At 37.3% G+C, this 21037-nt stretch overlaps 1 pseudogene across 1 annotated transcript; it reads right to left on the reverse strand.

The window, feature by feature from the left end:
- Positions 1–9759: 9759 nt before the first annotated feature.
- LOC18429470 (proteasome subunit alpha type-1-B-like) lies at positions 9760–16420 on the reverse strand (annotated as a pseudogene). Its single transcript, XR_016051814.1, has 2 exons — positions 15978–16420; positions 9760–10402 (listed from the first exon to the last, which is right to left on the reverse strand). The product of XR_016051814.1 is annotated as a proteasome subunit alpha type-1-B-like (transcript).
- Positions 16421–21037: the final 4617 nt, after the last annotated feature.

The following is a 21037-nucleotide window of genomic DNA, read 5'->3' on the forward strand; positions in this document are numbered from 1 at the left end:
TATGCTCGTAAATACCCGTTGGACCCAAATATGGTTGGCTTCCAAATTCAGCCTTAGAATTTTGAAAATAAGGGGAGCGAAAAATAATATATCCCCTATTTACTGGTCTAAATAAACACCCTCCTCTTCTTGTTTTACAAACTCAAAATATATAAATTAGCCTAGCTTCTTTTCCAATGTGACTCCTATCATAAAACCATTTCGTATTTTTTCAATTATGTATGGTAGTTTTACCATTCACAATGAATATGTTTCCTTAACATTTTCATCGCGGATGATCTAATTTTAATAGTGGAATTTTAAAACCCGCTATATAGACCCAACCTCATAATATTTTGGTGATGGCTGGCCGCTACACTTTCCGAAAATGAAAGGGAACAAGCACAAGTAATAACAGCCCTAATTCTATGAAGGAAGCATACTAGGAAGGGGGAGGGGAAAGAAAGATAAGGATGCAGTTTCTATAAGGCCTAGGTTATTGAAAACAAAATAAAGCCGCATATCGAATTTTTGTCCGGAAAGCATTTCAGGCATCGGAAATCTCTTTGATGGTTTTAAAATCAATTTTCAACACCAACTATGGTATAGATCTTGCGGATCTATGAACATGTATTTTTAAGGCGCAATAGATGGTTTAGACAATTTTTTAACAATATACATTATTTTTAGGGCTTGAAAATCCTAATTTTTTTCACCACCATAACGGTCAAGACTGAGACGATCGATTTGAAGGTTTTCCAATGCCAAAATTGCAACTTCCTCTGAGTTTTGAGGTGATATTTTACTTCTTTGAAAGGGTTGCAGCCCGATCAAACTACTTTCGCAGATTGGGCTAAATTTATGGCGTTACCCTTTGGTTTATAATTTCAGAAATTTTAGGGCAAGGTCCTCCGTGTTTTATGTTTTATTTTATTTTACTGGTTTTTCCTGTTTTTCTCTCAATTTGATGTTGCAAAATTTATGGCGTTACCCTTTGGTTTATAATTTCAGAAATTTTAGGGCAAGGTCCTCCGTGTTTTATGTTTTATTTTATTTTACTGGTTTTTCCTGTTTTTCTCTCAATTTGATGTTGCAAATATTAAACGCCCTTTATTATTTTATTATTGGGAAAATGACTTCTACCTCCCTCTTCGTAGTTTCTATGCCTATTAACCCCTTGGGTTCAATAAAATCTCTTGTACCCCCTCAAGTTTAAAACTTTGAGACCTTTAGCTCCTCAATTATGTTTTTCTTTGCTTTTTTTACAATTTTGATCCTTTTTTTCTTACAAACTGCCATGCCCATCCATTAGTCAACTCCATTCACTTTCCCTTCTCTTGTCCAAAATCAATCTTACCTCCGTGGACCCCACTCTACAAATTTAGACTTTCATTTTCTTTAATATTATGACCTATTTTACAATTGTGTCAATATCTTTTGAACTTGAAAAATGATTAGTCAAGATCTTAATTATTGTTGTTATTAAATTATTATTATTAAATAAATTTATTAAAATATCTATAAGAGATGAATTATTTAACAATTAATATATTGTTGTTGTTATTATCATTATTATAATAATAATTATCATTATTATTATTATCATCAATACAATTTGTATATCAAGTCACAAAAAATATATAGCACTAATGCATGGGTTTAGCATTTTGTATAAAAAAAAAGATCAAATTTGCAAAACAAACAAAGAAAAACATAATTGAGGGGCTAAAGGTCTCAAAATTTTATACTTAAGGGGGTAGAACCCAATGGGCTAATAGGGATGAAAATTTTGAGGAGGGGGGTAGAGGTCATTTTCCTTTTATTTTTTATTTTTTTTGATAAATATTACTAATTTTTATTCCCCAGGAAAGAGACTACATCATTAGCAACAACAAGATCAGATAAAAAAACACCACTTTTGGCTAGTTCGTCTGCCATAGTATTAGCTTTTCGGTACACATGAGAGAAAGAAACAATCAGAGAGGATAGATCCATAATCCGCAACCATAAACTAAAGCTCCTAAGGAATGCGTTGTTCCTTTTTATACCATTTAATTACATTTAGCGAATCACCCTCTATCACATAATTGCACCCACAATTTTTATCAATAAGGATATTTAAGCCATAGAACAACACACTAAGCTCAGCAAAATTTGCAGTTCCACAACCTAAAGAACTCGTATAAGAAAGAAGGATGTTACTAGAGCTGTCCCGCAGGACCCCACCATAATCTGCTAACCTAGGATTGCTCAAAGAACTGCCATCAAAATTAAGTTTCAGAATACCGACAGGGGGCGCTGACCAATAGCATTCGGTCTATTACTAGCAATACCCATAAGAAAAAAGTTATATAAATTTGCCATCACATCAACCTTCGAAATACCCCAACCTGCCTTATTCACAGATAGCCAAAACCAAATTGTGACTTTAATAGAGTGTGAATCAATCTGTCCATGGGAAGAGAACCCTTCAAATGTCCTTCTGTTTCTCTCTTTCCAGACTTCCCACAAAATGGCTCCTTTCGCTATCTTCCAAATAACATTACCAACGTTCGACAAGTGAGATAAAAACAATTGAGTAACAATCCCCTCCACATTTTGAGAAAGAATCAAATTTATATTAAGCACACCAATCAACCAATACCAAATGCGTACCATAAAAGGACAATGAATAAGAAGGCGTGCAACTGACTCACCATCAGCTTTACACAGTAAGCACAAATTGGGTAGAACCTTTCCCCTTTTGATTAAATTGTTAGTTGTCAAAATCTTGTTTAATGCAGCCAACCAAATAAAGACCTGAACCAAACCTGAGCAATTTGGGGGTAAGACCACCGCCACAATTATGAAATAGGAGATTGTATCCAGACTTGATGGAGAAAACACCATCACATTCGATCTCCCATACCATTTCATCCTATGCATTTGACGAAATATAGACCTTATCCAAAAGTTGCATCAAAGCACACCATTGGGAGAGTAACTCATTATTCAACCGATTATAACCCAAAAAAAATATCCCAAGACATATTAATATCCCTCAGCTCAACTGCCTCGCTAACTTTCATATTTAGTCTCGAAACTATCCCAAAAAGCTCAAAAAATAATGACTTAAGATTAACTCACCCACCCACTTATGATGCCAAAAAGAGACTTCCTCTCCACAACCTACATTCGGCCTACAATTAGCAATAGACCTCCACATCTTAGAGGTATTTCTATCTCTACCTCCACCTAGCCAAACTCAGATCTATCCAAACCATACTTAGAGAGAAGGACTTGGGACCGTAGATGATCCTTAAAATGAATATTCCGCTACCACCACTTGCATAAGAAAGCTTGATTGACAAATCTAATATGTCTAATCCCCAAGCCGCTCTCTTTCTTTGGGGTACAAACTCTCTCCCATCTAAGGAGATGAAATTTTATCGAGTCCCCATGCGAACCCCAAAGAAAATCCCTCATCATTTTTTTTATTTTTCTTGCAACTGAGACCGACGTGTTAATCAGAGACATTTGATAGACTGGAAGATTGGACAGACATGACTTAAGCAAAGTCACGCTCACCCCCCAACGACAAATGCTTATTCTTCCACAAGTCCAGTTTGAATTGGATTATCTCTAATACCTTGTCCCAAACAGCAATGGTCAGCCTTGAATTAGGCAACCCCAGATAAGTAAGAGGAAAAGACCCCACTTGACATTCCATAACAATAGTCAAGGAAGCAGTCAGTGCCTCAAAATAGTTAATACTAACTATGGAAGATTTGTTAAAATTCTCTTTATACCTAATAGTAACCTCGCAAACCTCCAGGAACCTAGCAATATTCCTCACATGAAGAGGATTAACGTCACAAAAAATCAAAGTGTCATCAGCATATTGTAGGCGGGAGACTACAATACTAGAGTTAGCAATATTAAACCCTAAAAAATGGCCTAACCTTTCCACTCTGCTTAACATTGAGCTAAAACACTCAGTGTAAATAGTAAATAAAAAGGGAGATAGAGAATCCCCTTGACGAAGACCTCGAGAGGCTTTGAAGAAACGAACAGGGCTGCCTTTAAAAATTACCGAAAATTGAGCAGAGGATAAAAAACAAAAAATCCAGCTTCTCCATCGATCACCAAAACCCATGGCCTTCATGATTCCCAACAAAATACCTCATTCAACGCGATCATAAGCTTTTTCCATGTCTAATTTGATAACAACACCTGGCATATTACTCAAAACTCTAGAATGAATACATTCTTGCCCTAAAAGAACACTGTTAGTAATCTGGCGACCCTTGAGCTGACTGAGTACTAGAAATAAGAAATGACAAAACAATTTTCAGCCTCTCAGCCAAGACCTTCGCAACAATTTTATAGAGGCTAGTAAGTAGACTGATTGGTCTTATATCAGACAAATCCGATATCAAAGATCTCTTGGGGATAAGGGCCAGAAACGTAGAGTTCACCCCTTTGAACTTATCTCCTATAATCAGGAAGCTTCGAACAAAATCCAACAGTTCACCCTTCACCTAATCCCAAAATCTATGAAAAAATACTCAGGGGAAACTGTCAGGACTCGGTGCTTTATCTCCAGGTAAAGCGAACACAGCCTGAAGCAAATCCTCCATAGAAACCTCCCTCTCCAATACACTTTTCATCTCAGCAGACAACACTTTAAGGCAAGAGTTTCACTTCAGAAGTGAAAGCCCTATTAAAATGATTAATGACTGCATCTTCAATCGCATTCTCATCTTTAGAGTCAACTTCAAAAATTGACAAACCATAAATGTCATTTTGCCTTCTTCTTGCATTGGTAATAGCATGAAAGTATTTTGTATTAAGGTCACCTTCCTTTAACCATTTAGTTCTAGATCGCTGTCTCTAATAGACTTCCTCCAACCTGCGAAGTTCCTCAAGGTCCTTAATTTTCAAACAACGTTCCAACACATCTTGCTCTGAGAGCACACCATTCGATTGGATCTTTAGATCTAACATTTCTATATCAGCAAGGGTACCATCAATTTTAGCTTTGATATCAAAATTATTCTCTTTCTTCCAAGTAATCAACTTATGTTTGATACTCAAAAGCTTTATGTGTAATTGAAAGTCCAATGTGCCCTCCACAATAGTGTTAACCAAGGTACCCTTTATCAACTCAATCACATCCTTCTCTTCCAACCACCCAACATCCAGACGAAAAGGTCTCGGGCCTTCCTTTAACAGTCTCGTATTGAGCATGATGGGACAATGATTCGAAGAAATTCTGGGTAAAGCTTTCACAGACGTAAGAGGGAGCTCCTCCATCCAATCCGTTGATGTCAAAAATCTGTCGCATTTTGATATAGCTAAATTTGAAATACTATTATTGGACCAGGTGAATTTCGATTCAATAATAGGGAGGTCCAACAAGGAATTAATCTCAATAAAACGATTAAACATGGACATAGAAGCATTAATAGGAGTACATGCCAAACACTCATCTGGCCACTAATAAAGTTAAAGTCTCCCCCCAACAACAATGGGAAAAGAAAAAGATTGAAGAACAGTAGAGGGCTCACTAAGAAAAACTTTTTAAGAGCGGGCACAGAGGGCCCATACACATTCAACAAACCCCAAGGAAAACCAACTTTAGGACCATGAAAGCTAACTAATAAGAAGAATCCTTGATAACAACATCAAACTTCACCAAAACCAAAGGATCCATAAGCCACCCGATGCACCACATGCATCTACCCCACAAAAAGCAACATCCCTAGTACCCCAAACCTCTCGGGCCATAGAAACATTAGAACTCGGGAGCTTCGTTTCTTGCAGAAGCAAAACAACATATCTAAATTTAGTAACAAGCATTCACATATCCCTCTTTCTACTAAGATGGCCAAGACCCCTAACATTTCATGATAAGATGTTCATTAAAAACCACAAAGAGAGCTAGAGGAAGAACTTGGTCCTGCAGGACCACAGCCCAAATACGCCTCCTCAAGAGCCATCGCCTCCTTCAAATCAACATCTTCATCTGAGGAAGATGTAAAGGACTCACGTGCCTCAAGCGGCGCAACAGATACAACAGCATCAGACGCATCACCTTTAGCATTTGCACGGGCTAAAAGTCTTGCAGAAGACCGAACTCCTCTCACAACATATTTCTTCTTTTTATCAGCAACAGAACCTTTAGTCGGGGTCTTAGCAGCAACATCAACATTAACGTCTAGGTCCCAAAAATTCTTGGGAAGCTTCCCACTCACCATATCCCCCTGAACTGCTAAACAAGTCCTACGTCGCACTTTGATCTCCTCCAAAATCAGACACAGAGGTATATTATCCAAACCCATATCTTTCACTAACTGACGAAAATCATGAGCATCCTCCAATACAGATCCATCCTTCCCCATAGACCCCCCCATTGCCTGTGTGGTCCTCTCCACCTTTGATTTTTCAAAACGCTCAGAGTGATAACCAGCCTGCACAGGACAACCATTATCATAACCCCTACCATCATCCACCACAGGAGCAATCGTCTCACTAGGAGTCGCAACAGGACTCGCGAAAGCCACCAAGTCTAGTGACGGAGCCTCCATAACTGAATCAAAGGCAGTACGGGGTATAGGTTCAAAGGTACCTTCAGCGTCGTCAATGGTTACTATAGCACTGGGATCAATCAATAGAGGGTTGAAGCCCTGCCTAGGGTAAAATCGAGAACCTTTCGACGACACTCGACGTGGTGGAAGAGGATACATACTTACCCTCCAGAGAATGGCCAACATAACACACAAGAAGCGGTGAGAGAAACACTGAAAAGAGAGAAACTTATGGGCTTTATAAAATCAACACAGTGGAAATAACTTCCCCTTTAAGCTTAGGTTCCTTCCAAAAGGAAGAAGAAGAGTACAACCATTCAGAAAGAAATTTCCCAAATGGATCCTTTGCCATGCCGAATGATAGATATTTGACTTGGACGTCAGTAGCAGGCAATTCTATATTGGAACTCAAACCTGCCGCCCCCGCCAATTTATCTAACTTTTGAAGCTTATCAGCCATGGGAGTACCTACCGAAGTACACAACTGCATGTGGACTTGCAGAGACCGGTCGTGCTAGGACTGGTGGGCACACCCAAAGAAATCGACGGCACACTTGGAGCAACCAGCTTCAACCCATCCGCAAAACCTCCCGAAGAATCTGGAAACCTGTCGATAGCAATCCACCATTCAATAATCTTAGGCGTTTCTGGTTTTTTGAATTTCGAATTCCTAAAATTGTGCATCTCATTCCTCCCCCGATGAAAGTTTTTCAAGTTTTCAGAAGGAAGTTTTCCGGTCAGTCTCTTCCCCATATCCACTCGGAGATTCGAGCCTTGCAAAACTGCATCATTCGTCGACTCCTTCACAAAGAGGTGTAAGGGTCTACAACCAGAATCATTTGCAATAGAGATTTCAAAGAAGCTCTCACTTAAGCACAAGAGAACGGTACTTGGGAGAAGGAAACCAAAGCACCTACCAACCTTAACTCTCACAGAATTGTATATCGGACTCAAAAAAGAGTCCCAATCTAAATCCAAATAAACTCCAACTTGACCATCCACTTTTTTAATAATGGTCAAGTTCCAACCAGAAAGCGGGAGGCCGCACAACCTCAACCAGATCGAATCCATAGTAATAAAAGAAGAATGACCAGAAGGCGTCCACAGATCTAATGAGCGAAGACTACCACAAACACGACAAAATTTGTTGAACAAAGCTATCCTCACATCCTCCTTGGACCAAAGCTTAGACACTATTTGTTTGTGCTAATCGTTTTAACATCAAGATTGTAAGATAAACTCCACCCTCTCTTGGCCCAGTCAGAAAGCCCGAAAAGATGAAAAATGGGGGGCGAAAAGGAACCACACACAAAAAACTCAAAATTAATTTCCAATTGGTTTCAGCCATCCCGATCGACAACCACCACAGGTGAATAAAACCATTGGGCTGACATGCATCCTGAGAAGAACCGGAATCCTTCCCCACCAATGATCTCCTCCAATCCATTGCACTAGCCCATCACCCTCAACTCTCTCTCTTGAAATGCTCTTTCTCTACCCCTAAGTTCCAAAATCATATATCTTTCTTCACCCCTTGCGTCCAGCTCCTGCAACAACAAAATGGAGACTGGTTTTAAGCCCCCATTGTATCAATTTCTTAAAAAATTGAGACCCTGACCAACTTATGAAAGCCCTAATTCTATGAATTCCAAACAGCTCGTAGACTGCTTGCCTGATCACATTGCCTTGTACCACTCGTCTATCCCCTCAAGCCCTAACCCTAATGTCAAAGGTAGTACTAATATCCAAACACCAATTCTCAGCTAGTTCAAAACCCTAACTGTAGCTCAAAGGCAAGCAGCCCTAACAATTGTTGACCATCAATGGACCCAAATCCTTCTTCAAATGCTTCACTATCTGCAATTCTCTTCTCATGGCTTCTTCATCCTCCTTTCTGACCTCCCTTCAAGCCCTTCTTCAACCGCAAACATCCCACAACGATATTGGTTTTTTTCCCTTTTGATATTTGTTGTGGGTTCAAGAAGCTACATTCCATAGGGGTTTCTTACATGTGAGAGAAACAGCAGAGTTGAGAAGACTCAAGCATCTTATCCAAGTATTCCGAATCCGTAATTTTTTTGTTTCTCAGCATCTTATCCAAATATAAAATGATACCCCTGTCTTCTTCAATCTTCAGGATTCAATTTCTCTCGGAGCCTATTCTAGATAAGATATCAGAAAGCCCCATTTCTTGGCAGATTGGGAAATATAGGACCGCCTTACGATTTAATCCTTTTTTTTTTTTTTATTAAGTACACAAGTCCAATATTTGGAACGCCGGACCGCTTGTAATTTAAAAGGAAAATGCTCCATGATACATTCTAGCCGAAGTAACTCTATGAATTGCACACCCAGAAAAAGGGCTGGATTCAAAAAAGCCATACTGATTTGCTTTCTACAAGTAACTTAATGACGACAAAATGGTTTACCAAAAGTTTGGAGACAGTAAACATCTGGTAGAGATATTTCAGCAAAGAAGATAAAGAGAATACAGATGCAAGGTAGAAATAACTTTCCTAGGATTTTGGATTTATATAGATCCTTTGGGAGGCAGTGATATTTTTTAATAACATCCATTGGTGAAAAAGGTCGGTTGAAGTAAAAGTTTCCCAAATAAATTTGATAATGATCATAGGTATTGTGGTATGGTACTCCAAACAATGAACACATTTGTTTTGAAAAGCGCACACAACATCAACAATATTGTACCCCTTAGAGATCAAGGACTTAGAATAAGAACAGGACTCAGTTATTTTCTTCCAAGATTTTGGAGAAGATACAGATTGATACAAAGGCCTTATAAAGATTTCTTGATATCAAACAGAGCCAATGAGAAATTGAGAATATGAAGCTAGATGCCATGCCACTCTAACTTCCTAGGAGTTCAGGGTTGAACAAGAGATGATCCTTTTATTTGGGGACAGATTTTTGATATGTTCCCACCATACTGCTATATCTAATTTGCATTTTTAGTTCCACGTTTATCCCGAAGTAGGATTTCAAAAGGATCAGCTTCTTATTAAATAAGAAGTTGCTTATTTCAACCAAGATTCCCATTCCAATCCCGAACAAAAAAAGAAGAAACATTGTACTCTTGAACAATCAGACCGGAGGAATACCAGAATACTCTATATTCTGGACAACGGCAAAAACATCCATGAAACCTGCAACCAACCCACTGAGTAAACCATAGTTAAACCCCATGTAGCTATTTTTCCTATCCATTAAAAGGAGGTAAATTAATAGATAAAATTTAACAAAACTCGTTATTGACAAGAAAAGAAAGAAGAGAGCAAGGAAAGAGTAATCAATCTAATGAGCCTGTTTCCCATATTCATGTACAAATCACCACAAAAGTCTAAAAAGGAAGAAAAGCATTGAAACTAAAGCTCATCCACAGACTTAGATATCCATGGGAGCCACATCGGGGTTTCTGTCTTCTTGCATGGCACTCTGATCACCTTCCCTTTGAGGCTCAGATGTGCCCGCCTCCTCAGCCTCCAAGACATCAATCAACTCTTGCAAAGGATGCAGATTGAGCTTATGAAAGGGCTCGTCAACCCCAACAATGACAACTGTGCAGATGGAGCTGGTCAGCTTCTCTCCTTGCAGGGTTTCTTTCACAGCCAGGAGACCATGTTTGATGAGTTCTTCACGTGAGCAGTCATTGAAAGTCTCGAACTTCCTCTCAAGGTAGGTTTTGCAGCTTGGGAGCGAGACCCAATTGCAAAAGCTTGGTATTCAAAGTAGTTCCCACTTGGACAATTGTAGTAAAGATGAGCTCCCAACTCATCCAGGCCAGCAACAAGGAGGCCTACGCCATAGGGACGCTTCCATGACCTCTGGGTGCACACCTGCAAGAGAATTGAGACCTCGGAATTTAAGAGTGTCTAGAAAATCACAATAAGACCCAAGCAAGAATAACTAGTTGAGTTTCTTTCCTGAGTAACTATGTTGAAAGAGCTGTGTATACATCATATTTTTTTTTTTTGGGTAATTCAGTGGGGAGGACAGGCCCCTACCCATTTTTTCAATAGATTGCGGAGTTACATTTTGAAGGTGTTAATTGGGGGTGTCAGCGGTAGGAATAGATACCACGTTGTGGTATCTGGGTGTGGGGATGCTACCACCACGATCATTTATTTTTTTTCACTAGTGAAACAAGTATAAATCAAGCAATGCCCCAAAAAGTAAAGACAAACACGCACGGGTGAGAGAGAGAGAGAAACCCCAAGCCACATGAGTCCCCAAAATATAGGGAACTTAAATCCACGCCATTGGCAATAATTTGTTAAACAGTTGTTTCATCACAAGTGAAATTTCCCTTTTTTTTATATTTAAACATAACCTCTCCATGAGTTTTTACAGTCTCTTATTCTCCAAGTTTTTATATCGATCATTTAGTGAATCAACAAATCTTCTTTTCAACTGTTAATTACAAACTAACAATAGCAAATATAAAATCGAGGGAATAATTTCTTCTCATGCACATCAAGTAGCTTAGTGGCTCAAAACTCTGAATCTCATTCGCCATATATTACAGATTAAAAGGAACACTGACTTTTATATCTCATCTTTCGTCTAGGAAATTACCTAGGGTGGAGTGTCTGCACATGTTTACAATTACATTGTTTGGCCCTCTTTACTAAACTTTACTACTAGACGTGGAACAGTACTTGGTTTGACTAAATAAGTATTCTCAGGTTAATGCCATTACCCTTCAATTTCAGGATATTTGATTTCCTGTGCTTCGCCTCTGCTTAGTAGCCCTTTGTTTTACGAAATGTGTTGCCACAGCGTCAGATGCAGCATTATGTCTGATGAGTGGGTATACTAAAAGGAAGGGACTTTGACCAACTTTATTGTGGATAACTGTCCAGCTAACATATTCTCAAATAAAAAAACGAATTCCTAACTAGAAAAAGAATGGAAATCTCTTAATGTAAATTGCTAAATGTGAGGATCAATATGGCAAGAAAACAATGACACCAGGTTACCAAGTAATAATGCAACAAATTCCATAGCAGTAGGACCTAAAGCTACTGTGGATAGGAAGAAAATTGTCTAATGTACAATGTACAACATAACTACATAAGAAATTCTATGACAGTGGGGGAAAAAATTATGGGTAAGGAAAAGAGACTTTCTGGATACTTTTCATTAAGATGCAGAGTTTAAGTTCTGAAGAAACCTAGAGCAGTAGATATGTCAAAGCCAAATACAGAAATTTTGCAAACACGAAATTTTCCATGTCGGATTTGCATTAAAGGAGTATTTCCCCTAAAAGAGAAATCATACTACTACAAACAGAGTTGAATGTCAAACTCCCAAACATGACAAAGTAGCACTTGTGCTCCAGATAGTTGAAATTTGGACTAACTAGTCTCCTAGATACTAAATCTGATGAAAAGCGATTGAAATTTTTAATTAAGCTATGTAAAATTTTATCAATCAAATACAAAAATGTAAGGTGCAGTTTATGGTTGATGGAGAGGTCAATATAGAAATTCAAAGCACAGATACTTCCAGTTTGCAAGAAAAGAGAGAATATGGTAAACAGCGGAGATGATCAAATTAGCTCATATTGAACAGTAATGACACAGAGATAACAGAGTTTGAAATTAAACACACATCTCACATAGTTGGCAATGGGCTGGGCGGCCGGACCGGCCTGTTTTGCCCAGCCCTAGAAAACTAAGGCCAGGGCCCCATAATGTGGCCCAAGGGTAGGGCTGGGGCAGCCTGGGCCATGATAGGGCCAGTCTAAACCACCGCACCTCCCTTCCCTTTTTTTAGTGTATTTATTCTTTGAGATAGATGGCGGCAAGACAAGAAAAGGCAAAAATCGGAATAAATACATCACAGGAAACTTAGAGGAGGGCTCCAATAAGCGATAAGATAAAGAAATATAGACATAGGTAGTCTGGCCATGTGCACCGTTCACTAGAACAACACCGGTTAGGAGGGGCGATTTGGTTTAAGTGGAAGGCTATAAACAAAGGAAAGGCCCAAAAGGGTATAGATGGAAGTAGTGAGAAGATATATGATGACTTATGGTTTGACTAAGGGTATGACAACGGAGTAGCAAAAAAAGATTCGTACAGCAGACCTCAAATAGTTGGGATAAGGCTCGTGTGATGATGAGTGTATTAGTCGCGGCCCAGGCCCGGGCCTCTTCGGCTGGTCAGGGTTGGGCCATGCTCGGGCCAGCCCTATGTGGACCAGGGCCAGGGTTGGCCGAGCTTGTTGCCAACCCTAATCTCAAAGAAAAAAAATGTCCCTACAATTGTTGTCACTGCAGCTTTAAGAAGCCAAAAAAAAAATCTAATTTGCACTAGGTGGCTTATTGCACATATAGTCCACTCTTTCCGACAATATACATTATTCCACTCATGATACAAGCAACCAAAGATAGAGGTGATAACAGAGTTTAATGCACATGCATAACACATCCGTGATCTATATATCTGGCTTACCCAGTTCAATAATACTGGTGGGCAGTAACGAATACACAGATAAATTTGATGATAGAGGTGTCAGATAAACAAACTTATCCACGTCATGAGGTTTAGTGTAGTCAGAGATAAGGAAACTCATCCACATTGCCAGGTGATGGATAAATTACCATGGACGAAAAAGGTAATGATGGCAACATGGAACAAGGTAAGGATGGCTGAGCATGACATCAAACTTGAGAAACACAGAGCAGGAATAGAAGTAATTAAAGGTTGCTTTATCAAGAATATAAACAAAAGGATATGATGCTCCATCCTAGTGGCTTGCACTAATACAATAACAAGTCACCAAAGCACCATTTAGTATTTGCCTAATCTTCAACTGCCAAAAAAAAACAGAATTTGCCTAGCCTTCACAAAGGCTGCTTGTGTCAGAGAGAATACTAACATCTCTCTCAACCAACTGGAATGGACTTCAGGGATAACGACACTTGCTACCACCCAATCGATTGGTCCAGATTTCGTAATACCGACCACTTTGATCTGGGGAACTAGCGACGCATTCAATCCCTTATTTAACATGCTGCTCCCATGGAATTCATCAAATAGCTTCATTATGCCCTCTTTTAGGAGCTCCTAGAAGTTCTAGAAGAAACCAAAACAATATATCTTCCCAATAATGCCCTTCTAAATTCCATCCATAAATCTACATTCTTGCCATTCTACCATCTCTGTGAAAATGCTGTCAAAACTAAGCCCATCAAATGTTGGTCTCTTCTACCCTTCTCTAGATATAACTCAAGAAAAAACAAAATGTTCATATCTGTAGCTGCTGGCTAGTCACTACAACATCTATCACCTACACATAACCTTCTCTACCCTTCTCTGGATATAACTGACGAAGAAACAAAATGTTCACATCTGTAACTGTTGGCTAGTCATTACATCTAACACCTCTTCTCCTAGAATTGTTTTTCACGTAGATCTGCTGGGATTCTTCTTCTAGCATTCATCATCTTATTAAAGAACTTGTGTTTATGGTATTGCCCTTTAAGATATCTCACATAAGACTTCTGGTGCCAACTAATTACCTCCTGCCTCACAATTTGTCATCACACTTCTTTGAGAACTTGGCTTTTCAGTACCCTCTCTGAGCCATCCCACATAGTCAATGCTACACTACAACATTCAGTCAAATAACTTCAAGAAAGGGTCTTTGATTCGAAAATGATTTCCAGCAACTTATTTTTTTCTTTCAAAATATGCCAAACAGAATGAGAGAGAATGAGGCACATAACTCAAGGAGTATCAAAAGATTCAAAACTCCAACAAACCTGAGAAAAAACCCTGTCAACCTGCAAGTTTGTAATGAACCAGCAAATGGTCCATGATCTCCTCATCCCCCCCGCAGAAAGCATCTGTCATTGGCCACACTACAACCCTATGTAGAAGATGATTAATGCAGAATGTCATCTTTATATGCTATTGTTAGCCATAGAAAATACTAAGGAGACTGCTTCTGTCCTTGAAACCCCACAAGTTGGAAAAAGCAATCAATGTATCACCACAAAACTAATACATAAATTCATCATTGCCGTAAAAACACCTCCAAATCAGCCAGCCTGGTCTGTGGCCTGTGTTTACTAAATTGGCCAGCTCTGCAACTTCATTTTCATGAGAGGTCGTCCTAAGAGGCAGCACTGATCTAAACCTTCGAAAATTAGTTAGTGCCCACAAAAAGGCCCCTACTTGACAATTGAAGGTAACTTTGAAAAGAAGGACAAGAAAAGATCTCTGGTCAATAGAGACAATATCAACCAATTCCACGAGTATGATGACTATGATGGCAACGGAAGAGAAGACCACAGTGCCGGTAAAGAGGGATAAAGCTTGATGAGTAAGTGTCAACACATTATGAGGCCAAACACTAGATTTTTTTATTTTTTAATATTGATAGAGGTCAATAGTTAGAAATTCATGCATGATGGTCAAACCTATGACTAGAAAAATATAATAGGATTCATCAGATTCATTAGCCACAGAGAGTTTTGTAATACGAGCTATTATGCTGATCATAGTAGGTCTTGGATAATTCTAAGAGTCTGATTAACTGGCCTCAAACTAAGGGCAAGGACAAAATGATAATCTTGATAATTTAATTTAGAGAATAGAATTATTACTTTATCAACGTCAATGTTGTATCATGTACAATTGAAACTTTTGAACTCAACATTAGAACATTAACTTGGAAAATGTGCACTCAGCACTTGAACTAAGGAGCGGTCAGACCATTCCTGAGAAAACTATGCTTGATTAATATGAATATGTACATGTGTATGTACAATGTGCTATGTGTATCTAACATGCCAGATTGCTTATGTATGTACGGGCTACATAACGTGTAACTGTGTCTGTATCAATTTGACATGCAATTCAGATCATTCATTTTTCATTGTTTGCTATTTTTGTTCTTTCAGCAGACCAAACAAAGAAGAATTCAACCAGCTGCAACTGAACATGGTATTTGCCTCAATGATGTCAAGAATGGACAGACCGGTGGCCGATCCAGTCCCTTGAACCCCCCTGCGTAACATGGAGAGAGAGAGAGAGATGCGTTGTTGATTTTCACTCTCTCTCTACTCGACAGCCCCCATATTTTTGACAAAATCAGGCGGCTTGCAAGGAGGATTCCAGCCATCAATCCACCCTATTTCAAGCCACAAGGAGTCCATTATACCTCTTTTATTTGTTAGTCCTGGATAAAATGCCAGGAATTTTGTATTTTTAGGGTTCTTACAAGAAAGGATTATTTTTCTCCAGTCAATGCAATGGGTTGTTTATTGTGTAATCAATTTAATGGTTTTAAAAACTGAGATTAGGAAACATATCAAATTCAATATCGGCAAACAGGAAATATCTCAAATTCCATGAACAACTCAATCAAACCAAAAAACACACAGAAACATGATCTCACCTGGGCCTTATCAGCAAGCTGAACAACCAATCTACCAACAGGGAGAGGCGACGCGTAAACGAACGAGTGGTTTATGCACTCGGACCTGAGATACCTTGAAAGAACACGACCATCAGCAGTGAGACCAGAAATTGCTATCCCAACATGATCATCAACCTTAAAGATCTTTCTCTGGTAAGAAGAGAGTCTGAAACAGCCTTATTAACACTCGCCAAAACCACATGCTTGGAAGATCTCAGGCCAATGAACATTCGCCTGAGTTCAACTAATGAAGATTGTAGAGAGAGAAACCTTAAGAGAGAAATATGAATGGAGTTTGCTTAAACCCTAGAGAGAGGAGTGGGAAGTGAGATAAACTCTCGAATGGAATTGGATGGTGAAGCTGATCGGGCGTTTCTTCTCCTGCAAGTGGAGGTACAGCTTTTTACTGAGCATTCGTGTTTGCGGCTTCTTTTTTTCTAGAAAGGTGTTCTTTAATGGAAAAACAGACACCAGGGACCGGACACGTAGACCCGACGTCGGATCTGGGCATGGGTTTAATTTTTGGACCGTATGGGTTAGGTCCGGGTCCAAAACTTGGATCCGAATAGTTTTAGACCCAATGCTATTTGGGTATGTGTCCAGGTTCAGACAGACCCGACCCGTATATGTAAACCATAGGCGATAAAATATTTTATTTTAAACCGTAGTTATTTGGCCTTCTTATCGTATACAATAAGAACCCGTAATCATTTTTTAGCTATATTAAGGGGCTACTTGGGAATCTGAAATCTATTACATAGAAATAGATTATATGTAAATATGATATTTACATTGTTTCGGTACAATTTAATAATAAAAAAATGAAAAAGATTATTTGAGATTTCTCAAAAAAATAAGTAAATCTATTAATCCGACTGCACGTTTGACGGGTAAATGGAGAAATCTTTGTGGCATTTCTCTCAAAAATACCTTAATTCACCTCCTAATAAACAAAAAAAAAACGGTTTTCTTCAACCAGCAGCTAAAACGCGTAGCTCCATCTTCTTCAACCAATAACCCGAATGCCGAATGGCACATATATTTAAACCTAAAAAATAACACACCCCATCTTCAAATCTCAAAAATGATACAGCCCATCTTGAATCACATATATATTTAAACCTCAAAAATTACGCATTCCATCTTTAAACCTCAAAAATCATACAGCAGCCCTATCTTCTAGCTAAAAACTGGTTGCACTATATTCTGCAACTACAGTTGCAGCTACGTCTTCTAGCTAAAAATCGGTTCCCCATATTCTGCAACCACAGTTGCAGTTATTGTTTATTTACGGATAAAGATATCCAAGATTCATATTTTTTGGATTCTACAACCATAGTTGTATATATTGTTCCAAAAAATTAAACGGATTTTGGTTGTCTTCTAATATCATTGTGTTTATTTTTTTGACTTTATTTTTTATTTGTTGTTGTTGTTATTGTTTGCCGATAAATTCGAAATACTTGAGTTCACTCACAAAGAATGGTCAAATCAATGTGCTTGAAATTTTTTTTTTTTTTCAAAACTTTTTAAAATTAATTTACCTCTTCAATCTCTTCCAATGCCCCAACATAATCTCTTCCAATACATCTCAATTATAACCTTCTAGGTTACTAGTCAAATTTCTTTAAACTTTTTTTTTCTTTTGAATTTGCCCAAGAAAGTTTGCTGGAGAGAAATGATCAAAATGCTTTAGCACAAGAAAAAAATATAAAAAATATGATGGCCTATCATAATAAAAGTATGTTATTCCAAAGTGTTAACATCTTGGATATTCCCAGTCAAGACGTAAAGGTATACAAAAGGTGTGACTAATTCTTATGCCTGATCCAATTATAAAGTTTAAGTTACATACTAATAGGGGTTGTACGCTCAACCATGTTTTGGGTATAAAGCCAAAAAAAGAAAAAAAATGTTGGTAATGTGTTTCTCATATTTCTTTTGGATAGAGCCAAACAATAATAATGTATTTCCCAGGTAAATGTGACTTGGTCTTATTGTAAAATTATCGTTTATATAATGTCTCATTCGTTCTGCTGTCGTGTGAGCATAGTCTATGTCTATTCTCACAGTCAAAAGACCCACTTGGGATATTTTTATAATTTGGAATTTTGAGAACAAAAATTACTAGATGATATTCTCAAAACAAAAATTTAAAAATTGAGTTTTCTAACATTTAGATCTCACCTTTTAGAAATTAGATGGTCTCTTTTTCGATCTTGAAATATTATTTTATTGAGTGCCGAGAGAATGCAGTTATAAATTCTTTTATTGAGGTTAATCCATGGTTGAAAGGGGATTGAAATTCTTTTATTGAAGTTAATCCATGGGTGAAAGAGATTACATCACATGAACAAAGGCACCATTGTCATGTCATCTCACTTCTCTCTTCATCACCACCTTCTTTTGGCCTCTTCTCTCGAACCTGTTTAAACCCCAATAATCTTCTCTTCCAAATCCACACGTTGTATTCTCCGGGATTTGTTTCAAGTCACCGTTGATGTTTTATGGATATCATTGTGGTTGGATTATGGCAAAATTAAGCCATTTTTCCACAGCCTCCAGCAACCTTCTACTGTTTCAAGTAAATTTTTATTATTGAAAAAGGGTTAACGAAACGAGAATTCGGATGAGATTTCGTTGTCAAAAAGGTTAATTAGTAATTATTGCTTGAACTCAGTCGAGATTTCCCCCAACTCTGATTCTTATTTTAAAACGTGGTCAAACGTTTTGCCCCTTATTCTTATTTTAAAACGTGGGTATAAAGGTTTGTTGCGGTTCAAAAGCGTTTTAAAAACCGGGTGTAAAGGTTAGGTTGTTTAGCCAACTAGTTCATATGGATATATGAATTTAATGGTTTAGATTAAATCTAAGTCGATCCGATGGTTATAATTTTATTTTATGTTTGAATTTTAATTTTTTTTTCTATAAATCTAAATTACTTGAAATTTTAGGCGTGTGTTCTTCTTATCAAAATACACCTAATAAAAATATAAAAAAATTATTCGTAAAAAAAGACTAAAATACTCCTAAAACTTTTCAGGGGTATTTTAGTTAATTTATTTTATATAAATTTTTTTTTTGATATTTTTCGAATATTAAACTAGTTTTGATGAACACACTCCTAAAGTTTCAAGTGATTTGGATTTATAGAAAAAAAATTAAAATTCAAACACTACCGGACATCCGTGATCGTCAGATCGGTACAGATTCAATCTGAGCCGTTGGGATAATATGTTCATATGAGCTAATGGGCTAATCCCAGTTTATATATATATATATATATATATATATATATATATATATATATATGAAAGAGACTACTAAACATCTATGGGAGAAAATAAACAATATTTTTGCCCACAAGCTCGGCCCCATCAGATTTTTTCGAACAGCATGGATTAAAGACTGTCATGTCCGTGACAGTCTGTCATGGATATAGCATTTTAGTGATGGGGTTTTTTTTTTGAAACAAAATTAACGCAAAAAATATACAGGGACTGCCACGGCTCCCGTAAGTGTGTGGCAGTTTTTAGACAAAACCATCACAGATATAGCATGTCTGTGATGGGGGCGAAATACTGTAGCAAATCGCCTATAGGTGTTTTTAGCACTTTTCCCTCCTATATATATATATATATATATATATATATATATATATATATATATATATATATATATATTCCATCCACCTTTGAATATAAGAATGGAGAGCTTCTAGTTTAGTAGTGAGAATATCGCGTTTGGTTGGTTTATTTGACATTTTGAGAATATGGAAATTAGTCAATTTCGCTGTTTATTTATGTTTTCATGCATCATAGAGGATGATATTTATTAAATGATCAGGATTTTCAAATCATAACTCATCTATGATAGTTCTAACAAAATGAATGCTTTAAATTATATGAAAATGTTAAGGGAATAGGATCGGGGCATCGGTGGTTAGGGGGACAGGTGCTTTGAATAACATTCTAGGCTTCAATCGCACCGTTAACACTTTCAAAAAGAACAAACTGTTATAGTTCACTTGTAAAACACTATCGATCTCAACGTTTAAATCTTGAACGGATGGTTGATAATGATTGATGATCATGATTGACTATTCCATTTTTATTTTTCTACGCATTGGATTAATAAAAAAATATCGCCGTCTCATGCTTGCAACATCAAATACAAGGCAAAACTGAAAAATAAAGAAAAAAAAATACAAAAAAAAATATTGCCTTAAAGTTTCAAAAAATATAGATCAAAGGGTAACTATGGACATTGAATAAAAGTCAAAACTGAAAAATAAAGAAAGAAAACACAAAAAAAATCTTGCCTTAAAGTTTCAAAAAATATAGATCAAAGGGTAACTATGTAAATCTAATCCAGTTGGTATGTGAACTTCTCTTTAATTAAGTTTAGGAGGATTTGGTTTCTCCCTATGCCCATATCTATGATAATATGTTTTTCATTCATTCGTAGTGATCAAGGGTCATTTTCTGGATGCGAAATGAGTAAAATATTGCGTATGCAACGAATATCCTAAGGCATAGGTGGTCAAGGTAAAAAAGATACGACTTGAGTTCTATTCCTACCACATGTGAGGCCCTTCCTCATTTTTTGCGTGACTCAATAAAACATAGTTGGGGTTTGTATAAAGCTGAAGCTCTAACCAATCAAAGTAAGGCACACATTCAAATAGTGCCGAAGTCTCTTGTTTTAGTATCAGATATCTTTGTAATGGCTTGAAAGTTTTTTTTCATATCTAATTATAAATTTTAAATGGTAAAAAATAGTGTAGATCGAATAGATCTATGAACAGTTGATAATCTAAAAAATTGATGGTCTAGATAATACATTACAATATGCACTATTTTCAAGTCATGGAATCTACTTTTCTAATATCGATACGTCTTAAGTCGAGATGATCAATTGAGAGTTTTTTAGCATCGAAACAATTTTTTCTAGTAAAATTTTGAGGTGTGCCTTAATTTGATTGTTTAGGGCCTCACCCTTATACAAACTTATTTCAAAAACCATATCACACATGCATA

This window comes from Amborella trichopoda, chromosome 3 (genome assembly GCF_054954075.1).
Source record: "Amborella trichopoda isolate Santa Cruz 75 chromosome 3, AtrichopodaSantaCruz75HAP2 v2.0, whole genome shotgun sequence".
Classification (NCBI taxonomy): Eukaryota; Viridiplantae; Streptophyta; class Magnoliopsida; order Amborellales; family Amborellaceae; genus Amborella; species Amborella trichopoda.